General features: G+C 43.2%; 1 long non-coding RNA gene across 1 annotated transcript in view; it reads left to right on the top strand.

The window, feature by feature from the left end:
• Positions 1-10,109: 10,109 nt before the first annotated feature.
• The window catches only part of LOC109640249 (uncharacterized), a 63,340-nt gene continuing 59,048 nt past the window's right edge, over positions 10,110-14,401 (top strand). Inside the window, exon 1 of the long non-coding RNA XR_011240289.1 lies at positions 10,110-10,250. This is a non-coding gene — a long non-coding RNA (uncharacterized lncRNA). The remainder of the gene's footprint in view (positions 10,251-14,401) is intronic.

Here is a 14,401-nt window from a genome sequence, read left to right as displayed (position 1 = left end):
GTGTGTCTGCAGTTTGGTGTGAGTTGTTCTCCGCGCTGCTTTTGGTTCATGTTGCATGGTTGAGATATCTGTGAAGTTTCATCTTCACGTATGCAGCCTCTCTGGGTCTCTGTTCTCAGGATTATCAGTAGTGAAGTTTTTTTTTTTGGTGAACTCTTCTTCTTACACCTTGTCATGATTTCCGTTCTCTTTAGAACCAATGACCCAAACGTACGTAGTAATAATGAAGCAATAAGCTTTGATTAAGGAGGCGGAGCCAGGAAATATTCTCATCACGTCACGTTCAGTGACTGATCAGCCTCAGTGGAGGTATTCTCTCTCCAAGTGAACTTGGAGCAGGATTACGCAAAACCTTCTAAACCAGTTTCCACCAGAGGAACGGGCTCTGGGAAAAATCCATTCGATTTTTGGAGTGAATGCAGATCAAGAGGCAGATCCAGAAATTGTATTCCCTTTCTTTTCAAAGTGTTTTTAACACATTTGCGTTGTTAGACCACTTCCTTCTTTTTGTGTTTCTACTATAAACACCAGACAGTCATGTGTAGGATTGTTCAGCCCTGGCGGAGCTGCTGCTCTGATATCTGCCTCTGTTGTGCTTCTGTGTTAAATGAGAAGATACTTGTATGAAGTAGTGAAAAGAGCTCAGGTGAAAGAAGTGTGTATTGTGTGTGTATATATATATATATATATATATATATGTATACCGTCAGTTTGGGTTTGTTTGGTTTGTGTTGCCAGGACATCTGGTCTGGGTGTGTTTGATTCGGTTGTCAGGCAGTGCCTTTGGACTGATGTACATTAGAGACCATCACCTGGGACATGTGATAGCTTATCAAAGTCTGAGCAGCCCCTCTTCCTCAATGAAACACACACACACACACACACACACACACACACACACACACACACACACACACACACAAACAGACACACACACCTTTCACCTACTACTAGAGGAGGGTGTGTTTGGGTTTGTATCTACACAATGTGTATTTCTGTGTGTGTGTTACTTCAGTCGTCAAGGGAACCCTGGTTGGAAGGACAGTTTGACGTCTCGCTTGGCATCATGGGATACGGCTGTCACCCGACGATGCTGCCGCCACGGAGATAACCTTCAGGGTGACAGCCGAGACAAAGACACACACATCTACACACACACACACACACACACACACACACACACACACACACACACACACACACACACACACTCTTAAAAGAATGTATGCGGACATACACACTCACATACATGCATGACTGACCATATACACACATTGCAGACTTCACCCGCTGAGCTGAACACGATGGGATTGATCCTAATTAGCGCTAATCAATATGTTGATTGATAGTTTCAGCGCAAAGAAATTGTGCGTCCTCCAACAAAGAGAGGTCAGAACATCCTCTCCTAATTTTGAGAGACGCAACCTGTGGGTTAATGTTTTCATGAGTCTGTCACCTTTCACGTCTGTGAAATCAATCGAGCGCAGACGGCTTCCTGCTTCCTGACCAGATCTGACTTGCAGCAGAAATGAACTTCCTGTGCTGTGAGGTTTTTAATATTGATCTAATTGTACCTGGATACAGGGTCCAGGGTTTGTTTGGCACTAAGTTCCATGATTGTCCACAGTTTGCATGTTTTTCCAGTTGTGCCAGTGAAGGACACGTTTGCTGCTGTGACATTTTAACTTGTGACATTTCCAATAATAACATGTTAAAAGATAATATTGCACCGGGTGTAGTTCCTCCAGAATGCTTCATAATATGATTTATTTAAAGATTAGAGTGCAAGACAACACTTTCTTAAATCCTGAAATCCACAATCAAAATTCCTACATACAACAAAGATGGATTCTTGGCCGTAAGATATTGTTAAAACTAAATCCTAAGCCCCTTTTGTTTTCATGTGTTAGTATGGATGGGGATTATTACTAATACATAAAACACTTATGCAGTAGAGATCATTTTAGTTTTGAAACCAAAACCTCTGGCTACACATTGAATTATCATTGTATAATTTGTAAAAGCAGTATGAAGCTTGAAAAGCACAATAACATATAAGCAGTTTTTAAACATGTCCTGTGGAGGACGTCTGGATATTTGGTTTTGGACTTTCTCCGAACTTTGCTTGTCCCATTGGCACAACGCAGCGGGTGGTTCTCTGCTCGAACCCAACAGCAACAAATTCACTAAAAAGACCCAGACGAAGACGTCGAGAGAGTTCGTGGAGATAAGAGCTGAACGTCGGTGCCTGTGTGTCGTAAAAAGAATCACTTGATCTCTGCAGCGGGGTTAAAACGTTGCTTCCTGCCTCTGTCTGCCGCAGCCGGCTGCTCCACCTCTCACCTGAGTAACGCAGAGGGTTTGATGCTGTGGGGAACGCGTCTGTGCACAAAACCACAGTTTGACTTTTTCTGTGTATCGTGTTCCAAACTTAGATCATTTCACCTTCGCCACCGCTTCTGACGGAGCAGTTCAACACAGTGATGAGACACTCTAGTTAACATACCGGCAGTTTTTAATAGCCGGCTTTTGTTCTTATATTTCTACGAAGGGACGTCAACAGTTTACAGATTCAATAATGAAAATAATCACTAGCCTCGGCCCTAAATACGACATTATGAAGTCTCTTTGTATGTTAAGAGGTTTAACAGTTAATTTCACCCTTTTAACAGATGTTAAAGTTTTACCAGGTGCTAATGTCACTGATTTATGCGGCGTTAATCTCAACAGTGAAGGTAGTTAGAATTTTAAATGTATTATTCTTCAGCTAACACACACACACACACACACACACAGACACACACTGTGAGGACACTGTCCTGAGGGCTAACAGTAGTCAGGGTTAAGGAAGGCCTGTTGTTTTCCTGCTGAGCATCTCTGTCATGTAGATGTGACCCAACGATCGTCTCTTCCATTCAGCGCAACGCCTTTTGTTTTTCGTCCCCCGCCCTTTGTGAGCATGTGTGTGAGACAGAGAGAGTGACTCAGCGAGTGTGTGTGTGTTGTGTGTGTGTGTGTGTGTGTGATGCATGTGTGCACGTAATTCAGTAAGTAGCTAAGTATCCCTCCCATCATTTCCTGTCTTATAGAGCTCAGGCGGTGTTAGCCAGGGTTAGTGGAGGCTTTAGCACCTGCTGTCACTGCTGCGGTCCCACTCACTTGTCCAGACACAACGGCTGTTGCTTGGTGATGAGGATTACTGCTAGTAATGTAGGTTAAGAGCATTAGCTGGAGCTTCGGTGGTTAATAGATTGTTAGAAAGTAACTGACAATAACTGGGAGCTGCCTGAATTCAATCAAATTGGCAGTAGCATAAAAAAAAAAACCTATAAAAGTTTACAAAATACAACTCGTGTGTGTGTGTGTCAGGAAAACTTCGTGTTCCCGAGTCACACGTGTGTTAGTTACTGTGCATGTTGAATGTCTGAGTCAGTGACACAGCAGAGGAAAGTGGATTTATCCAGATTATCCAAAAATCCAGAAACAGAAATCCTTAACAGACTCTCGCTTCCATTCTGACGCCTATTGTCTCTTTTTTTTAAAAACGTTTTATCACTTCATCAGCTTTTAATTTGTTTGTGCATGTTTGCGCTCAGTAAACCCACAGACTGGCGCGAAATGAATATTCGTTATATTATAAATTTTGCACTGTCACAGTTTACAGGATTCTGAACTGATTAGATATTATCTCACTCTCTGATTATCTTTATTCTTCACACGACCAAATAAGAGACTGATGCTGTTTTCAGGAATGCACTGAACTCTAGACATTCTCCTGATAATGATCAGTTTTACCTGCCAACCCCCCGAGTTTACAATCCAGAGAATACAACAGGAAAATGTCATTCACAGCACCAGACCATAAAATAAACATCACAGCCTGCGGAACGCTGCAGCCAATGGCTCTGGATCAGGAGGAAAGATCGGAACTGGGCCCCAAGCTGTGAGGGACATGCACCCAGGTCTGATGACTCTAAGGTACACAACTGAGAATGTGTCCGTTCTTTATCATCAACTGGTGGTCGGCATTTTAATCGGTGTGGAAGAACATACAAGGGATGTCCTCCATCTTGTCCTATGTTCTAAAATGGGACATGTTTTGACGCTGCTGCCTGTGACAGTAGTTGCTCAGTTTAAAGATGCACAGACGTAATGATGTCTGATGTACTGAGGCCACATGGCTTTCATACTGCTGCCATACAAACCAGTAGCCAGATTCACTTTTACCTCTTTCTTAAAAATGGATGTTGCCCTTTTAATAGCCTTGCTCTTGTCTGTGAATAAGTACATCCCTTCTTATATACAGAGGAAGGCCACGGAGAGAAAGTTCTTTAAAATGATGTGTGAGTGAAAGACGTGTCCATCACCTTGATTTGCAACCACTAAAAAACTATGAGCCAAAATTCCATCACCTCGACGGGAACCATTGGAATTTTTTGCAAAATTGGATTAAAAATAAGGACTTGAAATTGAATTTTCAACAACTCTTGAGTTTAGAAACATTTTGGACTCGATTGACTGTTTTTCTGACATGTTTCACATTTTGATTCAAATTAGGTTGAGATTTCTATTTTGTACGACGTTAATTCTGTTGCTGTGTTAACCCCTGTGTCTTTTCTCATGTGTTCAGTTTAAACAGCGACCACGCTCGTCCGAGAAAATGAAGTTTAGCTTCATGTTTCACTGTCAGAGGAAGTGGAACAAGTATCAAACATCTTTATTTACAGTTTATAATATCTGCTGCATCTACATTCTCCTATAAAACACCAGTGTCTGTTTGAGCTTGACTGTAGCACATCACTTAGGAACGAGAAGACGTTAACTCTCAGCATTGTACCAACCAGCTCTCCTCTTTACTCTCTTCTTCCTCTCTTGTTTGGTGGGAGTGGGAAAAACACTGTTGTTGTGTATCAGCGGCGTGCCACTCACATTCACCCCGTGGATCCTCACATGTGGACGAGCAAGTACATACACTTACACACAGAGAGAGAGAGAGAGAGAGAGAGTCATATGTTGAGCAACAAAGGAAAACAGCATGGATGCAGAGCAACAAATTCACATTCAAAGATTCAAATAATTAAATATACACATTGCAAAAATAATGCAATTTAAGTATTTGATGGAAAAAGAAAATCTCCATGTAAGAGGCTAAAATCTGGTAAAACTCCTGGAGTCCGTAAAGCAGAAGAAAAACCGTTAACAAAGGATCAAACACTGACTTGGTTGCTAACAAAGGTTGTCATAGAAACTCGAGGCAAGAAAGAAGCATCTTAAAGTGTGTGTTGACACAGCAAATAAAACAAACTGAAAGTGAAATCTTTATATTCCCAGTATCTCAGACTCTGTCCTCGTGATGTGTATTTGAGAGGATTCCCCGACCAATCACATGAAGCTAAACGATGAAAAGCAGACACACAAGACAACAGCTCACGAGCTCCTCATTGTAAATATCTGTGCTAATTGTCTTTAATTCCATGAGATGCAACCTGAGAATACTCGTCGTGCTATGAAAGTGACTCTCGCAACACAATTTGTTCCAGAAACAGGAGCAGAGAGAGGAAACACAGGAGGGTTTCCGTGTTTCCTGCTGAACTGCAAAGTGTCTCGGTGTAAAAGACACAAGACTAATCACGCTCATTGTGGCCTATTTCCATGGTAACTCTGCACCGGGCGGTAATTTAGCCTCACTAGCTAACGACACAGAGCGATTCATTATCTTAGCGCCAGGCTAGGGCCTCCTATATAAAGATTCACACCATGAATGAACAATTAGAGAACAGATTGCCAGCCTGAGAGAGGGGGGGGGAGACGGAGGGAGAGAAGAGGGGAGGCCAGTGTGTGGTCACAGCTCTGTTTGTCCATTTGTCCCTTCATCCATCCATCCATCCATCCATCGTTACTGATGAGCTCAAACAGCTAAAATATGAATCGTGACTCAGCAACAGTGGAATCTGAATTATTTCACCAGGAGATATTGAAACATATTAAAGTAGAACACAGAGAGAGAGAGATGGAGGAAAAAACGAAATGATGAACAAAACAGAATACAGCTGTTAGAAAATACACAAGTTGAAATGGTAAAACTTTAAACTAAGGCAAAAGTACTAGAATATGTCTTGAGTTTCTTTTTTTTATTGTTTCCTGTTTTATCTGGAGCTCTTGTTGCAGCAACATTTCTGCTCAGTCACAATCAGTTTTTTTCTGTGTTATGGATTTTGGAGACCAATTTGATGTTAGGGAGCAAAATACTTTCACACTGATGTATCAGCAATTCTTCCAAAGATGTCGTTATCAAACCCTGACGACAAAGAAATTTAACTGAGGCTTAATATTTTACAGTTCAACCAAACTTTTCTATGAGAAAATATGTTCAAAGAAAACTCAAAATCAGCACGTTGAGTTAAATACATTTATTGTTCTGCATTGTTTATCCTGTAAATTGTCGTATCGACTGATTTTCTGATCAGACTAAACGCTCTGAGATCAATAATAACTCAACCCGAGCGACGTCAAGCTTCAGGAGGGATGTGAGTGTGGGACATGACGATCAGCTGCAGAGGATGGACTCGTACGTTACGCAAGTCAGGGAAATATGATAAACTCTAAATGTTCATGGCTCAGTTCTCAGGCTGCTCGTTCAAATTGAGGCAAGAATTGATTTAAAAAAAAAAAAAACATCTGGAAAAGACAAGCTTTCGTAAAACGCCACAGGCCGCAGGGATTGTGATCGAAGGACGAAGTAGTGAGACGGTCAGTTTTGTCTTTTACTGGTTCAGTGTAATATAAAGGATTCACACTTCACCGACATCCGGGAATATTCCTCATTTCTTTTTCTCTTCCTCATGTCTTCCCTGTCCCTCCATCCCCAACTCACACACACACACACACACACACACACCCCAGCCATCCCAAGGTCAGTATCTCATTCAAATCTCTCTCCCTCTCGCTCGCTCTCTCTCTCTCTCTCCCTCTCTCTCCCCTCGTCAGGCCTTTTGTGCGTCTCCTTCTAAAGAAGCTGTCAGGCTGCTCTGTTTAAGGGCTCACAAGAGGGACAAAAAGCACACTGTGTTTTGTTTTGTTTCCCCGCCGCAGTGTTGGGCTGAGTGAAGGAGTGAGTGGAATGGAGGCCGAGTGAGTGAGTGAGTGAGTGAAAGAGGTGAGGAGAAAAGAGAGGGAGAGAGAGAGAGAGAGGAGTGGGGCTAACATGTAATTTACTGTTTGCCTCACTCTACTGTACGTGGCTTTAGTTATGCTAATGATGCTCTTTGTCGGGATGAGGAGATAGCCATCAATCAGCTGTCAATTGGAAGAAAAAGGAGAGAGAGAGAGAGAGGGCCCCTGCTCTCCCTCCTCCTCCTCCTCCTCCTCCTCCTCCTTCTCTTCTTCTCTGCTACCTAGCGGACTTGGGGGTCCTGGGAAACCACGGCAGCTGGATCCGGATCTGGAGTCCAGGTGGAAGTTCCTGTGACTTGATAAAGATGAGCTCCTGGAGTGAGTTTCCGTGTGTTGATGATGAGTCGTCTGTGTGAGTCCGAGCCTTTGTCTGCTTCCCGTTATTGTTTTTGTTGTAGTAAAAAAAAAAACAACCTTTTAAAAGAAGCATCTCGTTGTAATATGACAGTGGTGGAGCCGCTGTCAGCCGAGCACGAGCCCTTTATTCTGCTAGCTAATGTTAGTGCTAAGATAAGCTAACAGGCCCATTAGTGCCAGTTCATTTAGCTCGTTAGCCGGAGCCTCGGGGATGATGACATTCATTACATATCATTAGTGCACAATTAACATGTCTCACTCTGACACCGTCGCTCCCAATGTTACACGACACTTTTAATCATGTTTCATGAAATGTTTCCGCCGACGTGACATGATTTATGAGTTTTACATGACACGCCGTTCATTACATTAACCAGCTGTAATCATAAAGGCTGCCGCACACTGATTCCAGGCCCAGTGTCAGAATCCTGCACTGTCCTTGTTATGGAAAATTAGAGAAGTGCTCCGTTTGAAATCCCATCAAATCATTTGTCATTTTATTGCTGCCGCAGCTTTTCGTTTTTTTTTTTTTTTCCAGCGATGCACTTCAGATTCCCGCAGCACGTTCTAGTGCAAAGGTAGATTCCCTGAAGCTGTTTAGAAGATTAAATTACACACTGGAATAAAAACTATATGATGATAGTAGCTCAGCTGAAGTGTTAGATTTCCACTTGTTATAAATTATACTGTAATTACCAAGTTATTTTATGGTTTTACACTGTTAGAGTGATGACTTGTTGGTAGAGAGTCTGACATTGAAGCTACATTTTAATTTTAACAAGCATCAGTGTTGCTACGTCTGTTTCTCCACATTAACCCAGACAAGGTAAAAATTGGAAGTTTGAAAACGCTGCTGGTCCCGACAGTTTGAGAGATCGTGGCCGGCGTCGTCGTCTGACTGGGAACAACTGACACGTTTGGAAATGATGAGGCAGTCGCCTGCATTCATTGCCTGATTGGTTCTTATCAGTCATGAGTCGATTAAACGTGGTGAAGGCAACACGTAGTGATGGAAACTGACTGAGTACATTTACTCAGGTACTTGACTTAAGAGGTACTTGTAGTTTGTTTTGATGTTGTACTTCTACACCTCAGAGGGAAATATTTTACAGTTTCATATCAGTTCTAGTTTGTCCAGGGACAACGTTAAAATGCTCCTTTTACATCATAGATTATAAGAAAACTAATTTAACCTGAGCTGTGTATTATTTTAACGTTTAATACTCTCATCTTGAATAAATGACCATTATTTGTAATGTAATCTTTACAGTTTTATTTTTTACTTTCAGTTATGGACACACAATAATATTTAATTAATTGTACAAAGCGGACCAACATTTTTTAAAAGGTTGTTTAATTTACAAGATTCCATTGTGAACCAAAACAACTTAAACCTAAAAAAGAAATTCTGAAGCAAACGCAGATGAAACATGGAATTATCGTTTTGTTGTTTTGTCAAATGTAAACAGAATACAACCTTATGTTAGGGCTCTGATGAGAAGGTTAATTCAATAATCTGGACTTTATTCTTAATCCCTCAGATTACTGCACATCTGCTAGAGAAGCCAAATTCATCACTTCATCAGAAAAGGTTTTGTTTCGCTGCTCGTTAGAAGTAAAGTTGTTACTTTAATGCGTTTCTGTGATACAGAACCTGGAGATATGATTTATACACAAAGATCTAAGAATACTTATGTGCCAAGACAATCCAACACAACACACACACACACACACACACACACACGCAAGAGGAACAAACAGTACTTTTTTCCTCCCTATCACACTCACCCACCCACTGATCCACACAGAGAGAGCAGTATTGATTTTGCTGTCTCCAGGCTCTTGAGAGTGTGTGTACTTGTGTGTGTGTGTGTGTGTGTGTGTGTGTGTGTCTGTGTGTGTGTGTCTGTGTCTGTGTGTGTGTGTATAAAAGGGATTAAGGCCCTCGCTCAGCTGAGATACCATCAGCCATCAACCCTTCTAGTCCGCTTCGGGCTTTCCCGGCTGCCGCATTGTCTATTCTGCTCCGCTATGTGAAAAATGTTGAATATCAACAATGGCTTTCAGTGGTGTATTGTTGAGTTTTTGTATGAACTAATCTTGCCTCAGTGAAAGAGACCTAGGGCTTGGACAAAACGTCTAGAGCCACAGCATTCCTAGCTGGCTCTCCCCTTGAACACTGAGTAGAAGGCTGGGGCTGAAGGAGGCAGAGTGGAGGGGAAATGCAGCCTGGAGAGGGAGAGCCGGGGATGGGGTACAGCAGCCGGGGGGTTAGGGGGATGACAGGCCCGGGGAGGCTGGGGGGGAAAAAGTGAGAAGGTGGGAGTAAGGTGAGGGAGATGGAGGCCTTGGTGAAGGTATAGCTGGGAGAAGGATACGAGGCCGAAGGAGGGATGAAGAAGATAGAGGAAGAGGAGGCCAGGTGGAGTACACAAGACGAACTGAGGACTGGGAGGAAGAGTGAGACATTAGGGTGTGAGGGGCTGAAACAGACAGAGGGTGTGTCTCTTCTCCTGCGGAGAGGAAGAAGTCTGAATCCAGTTAATGAGCAGAAACTAGACTAAACAGAGAAGTAACAGAGAAAATCACTTTCCAGCTCCTGGAGTCTGTTTTCCTTTTCCTGCCAAGGATGTAACACTGGTTTGGACAGTGGGGTAACGTCCAATCAGACAACAGCACTGGAGGCCCTGTCATAATGACAAGCGTGACATCACTGCAAGGTAAGCTGAGTCAAAGATTGGCTGAGTGATTGACTGACTGTGTGAGTGACAGGGAGCAGTTTGATTGGCTGTCTGAACGTCCTCTCATCCTGTCGCTCTCTTTTCTCTCAGTCTCTCTGATTCAAGCTTTTCCCAACACAGAATCCAGATGTTGTGTGTGTGTGTGTGTGTGTGTGTGTGTGTGTGTGTGTGTGTGTGTGTGTGTGTGTGTGTGTGTGTGTGTGTGTGTGTGTGTGTGTGTGTGTGTGTGTGTGTGTGTGTGTTGTGTGTGTGTGTTTTCATGCAGATTTTTAGCGAAATGCCTGCAGTGCCGCTCGGGGTGAGGTTTGTGTCTCTCTGTGTGTCGCCATCTCTGTGGTCTCTCTCTCGCTCCGTGTGTCTCCTTCCTGTCCTGCTGTGTCAGATGAGGCTCCTGCAGATAGAGGGGGTGGGGGGGAGGGGGGGGAGACAGAGAGGGGATGGAGTCGGTGCAGGTTTCTCATCCCGTGTTTGAAGCGGACCGCTGTCAGACGACATGTGTTCGTCCTGCAGACGTCGTGCGGTGACATTTTAATTTAGGTGTTTTATGCAAACTGTGTTTTTGGGTCCGTGCTGCAATTTAACCAAATTGAAAAGGCTTCACCGTTATCCCACAGCAGCGTGAACACATCTTAGGGACAGAGCAACATACAAGAGTAAACTGTGTGTTATAATTGTGTGCATTTATTTTCTAATCATATTATACTGAGAGGAAATGATAAAATACATAGTATCACCATTGTACTTCAGTCAAATTCCTCCAAATAAACACACGATGTTTTTCCAAAGTGTGATTGTTGATTTCTGGATGTTTCACCTCCAGGATTTTTTCCTCACCTTCCTCTTTTCCATTGATGGAGTAAAGAGTGTCTCAACAGCAGCATTTAATTTATTTGTTGTTATTTGTTGCATCCTACAAACCTGCATATAAACACAGTTTGATTCACCTTTCACTTCTTTTAACATTAACTCCTGGTCACAGAGCGAATTGATTCAAAAACAACCTTGTTATAAAGATATCGCCTGCAGCTGTGCTTTAAAAGTAAAATCCAGAAGAGTGAGATACTTTAATGACTCTATGTTCTCTAAGGTAAATATATTCTGTTAATCAGTCGATGATGAAACCAAACTTGTTGTGCTGTGACGTCTCCTCACCTGAAATTAAGAATCATTTAACTTTAAGAACTTTAATTATCAACCTGTTAAAACATTGAAAAGCTCAAACAACACAAAAACGTGTTTCGGTAAATATCATTTTTCTTTTTATTTCACGCGGATGAACATTGAACACAAGTAGTCTGTGACACTGTTCTCATGCTCTTGTGTGAGAGGGGCTCATCGTGGTGTCCGAGTGTGGCAGTTTGGGGTCAGTGCCACGGAAACCTGGGATTGAGAGATGGTTGGCTTAACCCCTCACCCCCAACGCACGCACACACACACACACACACACACACACACACACACACACACACACACACGTTAACAGTCGGTCTAATCGGCGGCCCCTGGTGATTTGTCCTCTCAGCTTGAAGCCCTGTCATTCCTCCCTGCTCTCCTCACAATTACAGCCCTGAACTGAACTAGAAAATCTGCTCCAATCTAGCAATTAGTCCTGAGGCCACTGGCTGTGTGTGTGTGTGTGTGCGTGTGTGTGTGTGTTTCCGTGTGTGTGTGTGTGTACACTCTTTTTGTTCCAGTCCTTGTGAGGACCAAACAGAAAAGAGTGAAACTGAAGCTGGTGACAGGCAAATCATGATTTTGTTCATGTGTGTTTCTGACGTTGTGTTTCCCTTCTTGTAATTATCGTCAACAAATTAGTCGACGGTGGAGATGATTGTCAGCCTCACACCACTCAGAGTGTTTTTCAAATTTAAGACGGCAATCGTCTTGAGGCTCTGCAGAGGATGCTGTGTTCCTGCCGCTCTTCCTCTCGAACTGTCGGAGAGGAGGATCACTGAAAGATATTTTTTTCCCAATCATCAGAAACTAGAACGACCATCCTTGGGTTTTTGTGCTGTAAAGCAATTTTGAAATTAGGAAGATGCTTTAGTAGAGCAGGTGGAGTTGTGAATTTTCAAATATATCGATGATCTGTGTTATCTTGTCCTCAGACTGAGAGGGATCACAGTGTCTGTAGGTAAACGATACTGGTTCATTGAGTGCGACTAACATTAGCAGTGATTACACATCGCTCACATCGAGGGTTGTACGCTACTTTATTCCGACACAACCTACGCAGAATGTAATTTACACTAACACACCACAATAATATTTAATATTTCATAACCTTGCTGCTCTAAGTCAATAAATTGATGTTGAGCCAAAGAACAGTTTTTCTTTACATCCTTACTTTGTGTAATACATTATTGTTTCTTAACTCTTACTGCTTTAAAAGTAATAAAGTGAAATTCAAAACAGAAATGTTCCACTTTGACTTCAAACAAAATGCAAAGTACATGTTTCATAAAAAGTTCTCTTGAATTCTCATAACATGACTTATGACAACTCACTTGTCCTCATTATAACAAACGACTGGTCTCACTGGGACTCTTAACGTTGCCTATAAATACATAGAATGAAAGACTTTAGACTTAATGGGTTCAGAGTAATCCAATGGAAAGTCCTCACAAGAGTAGCAAATGAAGTGACAGTGTGAGTGTGTGAGGACCGGAGGAGGAGAGGAGTGCTGCGTGGTCCGAGCGGGAGGTGGTGCAGGGGAGGTGGGCAGGTTTTCGTGGCCAGGGGGGAGGCAGGCCTGACTGGGCAGCGACAGTGACGCTTAGTGCCGCCTGGCTTCCTCCTAAAGACACGGCCTCCTTTCCCCCCCATTCATCGCGCTACCGCGTCTCCCCTCTCCACCGCCACCACTCTCTCCTTCACTTTCCCCTCTCCTCCTTTTGTCCCTTCCCTCCTTCACCCTCCAGTTCCTCCAGCTCGCTCTCCTTCGCTTGCTCCATTCCTCCATTTCTCTCACTTCCTTAATTTTTTCCCCCCCCTCCACGTCTGGGCCATTACAGACACTCAGCGGCGGGTTGAGAGGTGGGGGTGGGCGGCGGTGGTGGAACGGGGAGATTGAGGGTGGGGGGGGGGGGGGGGGGGACAAAAGCCCTGAGATGCCGGTTCGATGAGAGTGGCTGGTTTTGAAAAGAAGCCGGACGGCTTCTTAATGCAGCGAGTGGACGGACAGACTTGGAGAGACAGACAGAGCAGACTCAGCCCTTTATCCTCGTCCTTTAGCTGATGCCTGTTTTGGCCAAAAAAGCACATCATCCGCCTTGTGCCCTTCTCGCTACGCCTGATGTTTTATCAAACACATTAAGATATGATGGATGGATAGGTGGAGGAGTGGGGGGGGGGTAATATAGCTGAAGGCCAGACACTTAAGAGGCTGATGGAGAAAAGTTTTTGGAGAGGAAGCGAGGCAAACACGTGGACGGGATAGAAGAGTGCGTTCGTGCATTTCTTTTTTCGAGGTTACATCTCTGTTATTGTGTGTTGAGACATTACACATCCGTGTTTCGTCGTTACTTCTCTGCAGCTGTTTTCAGGATTAAAGCACGAGAGAGAATATTGTTGCGTTCATCTTTTTACGAAACTGCTTTTGAAGAAGCAGCTCAGCTCATAAACTCGCTTCCCTGAAACACAAACATGATCAAACTTGTTATCGTCATGATATTTTTAGTTGGAAAACATGAAGCTTTTCTCTTATTTAATTTTTTTTACTTTGTTGACTATTTTCTTGCAATTAAGAGATGTATAAGAAACGAGGTACTAGTATCAATCCATATCTCTCTGTAGCGCCGGTGTTCGACACAGCATCAAGGACAAACAACACTTTTCTTCAGAAGCGTTGATAGTAAACATTCGGGGGTGTTACTTCAGATTGAGGGTTTTCACATGATATTCGCTGCCTGTGTTTATTTCCTTGCATCGTCTCTTTGTTGTGGGTGGTGCAGGAGTATTATTATGGATTTGGCTCCGAAGCTTAGCTGGTCTGCGACTCTGATATCAGCTGGACTCTGATCAAATGCAACAAGCTCTAAATCCCCTTTAATCAGCGCAGCATTTTTTTATCGACGAGGAGACTTCACAACAACCCGCGGTTTGTGAGACGTCGAGAGAATAAACAAGGA

The sequence above is a fragment of the Paralichthys olivaceus genome, chromosome 3, assembly GCF_024713975.1.
Source record: "Paralichthys olivaceus isolate ysfri-2021 chromosome 3, ASM2471397v2, whole genome shotgun sequence".
Classification (NCBI taxonomy): Eukaryota; Metazoa; Chordata; class Actinopteri; order Pleuronectiformes; family Paralichthyidae; genus Paralichthys; species Paralichthys olivaceus.
Note: the sequence above shows the minus strand (reverse complement) of the source record. Positions and strands in the feature narration are given on the sequence as shown.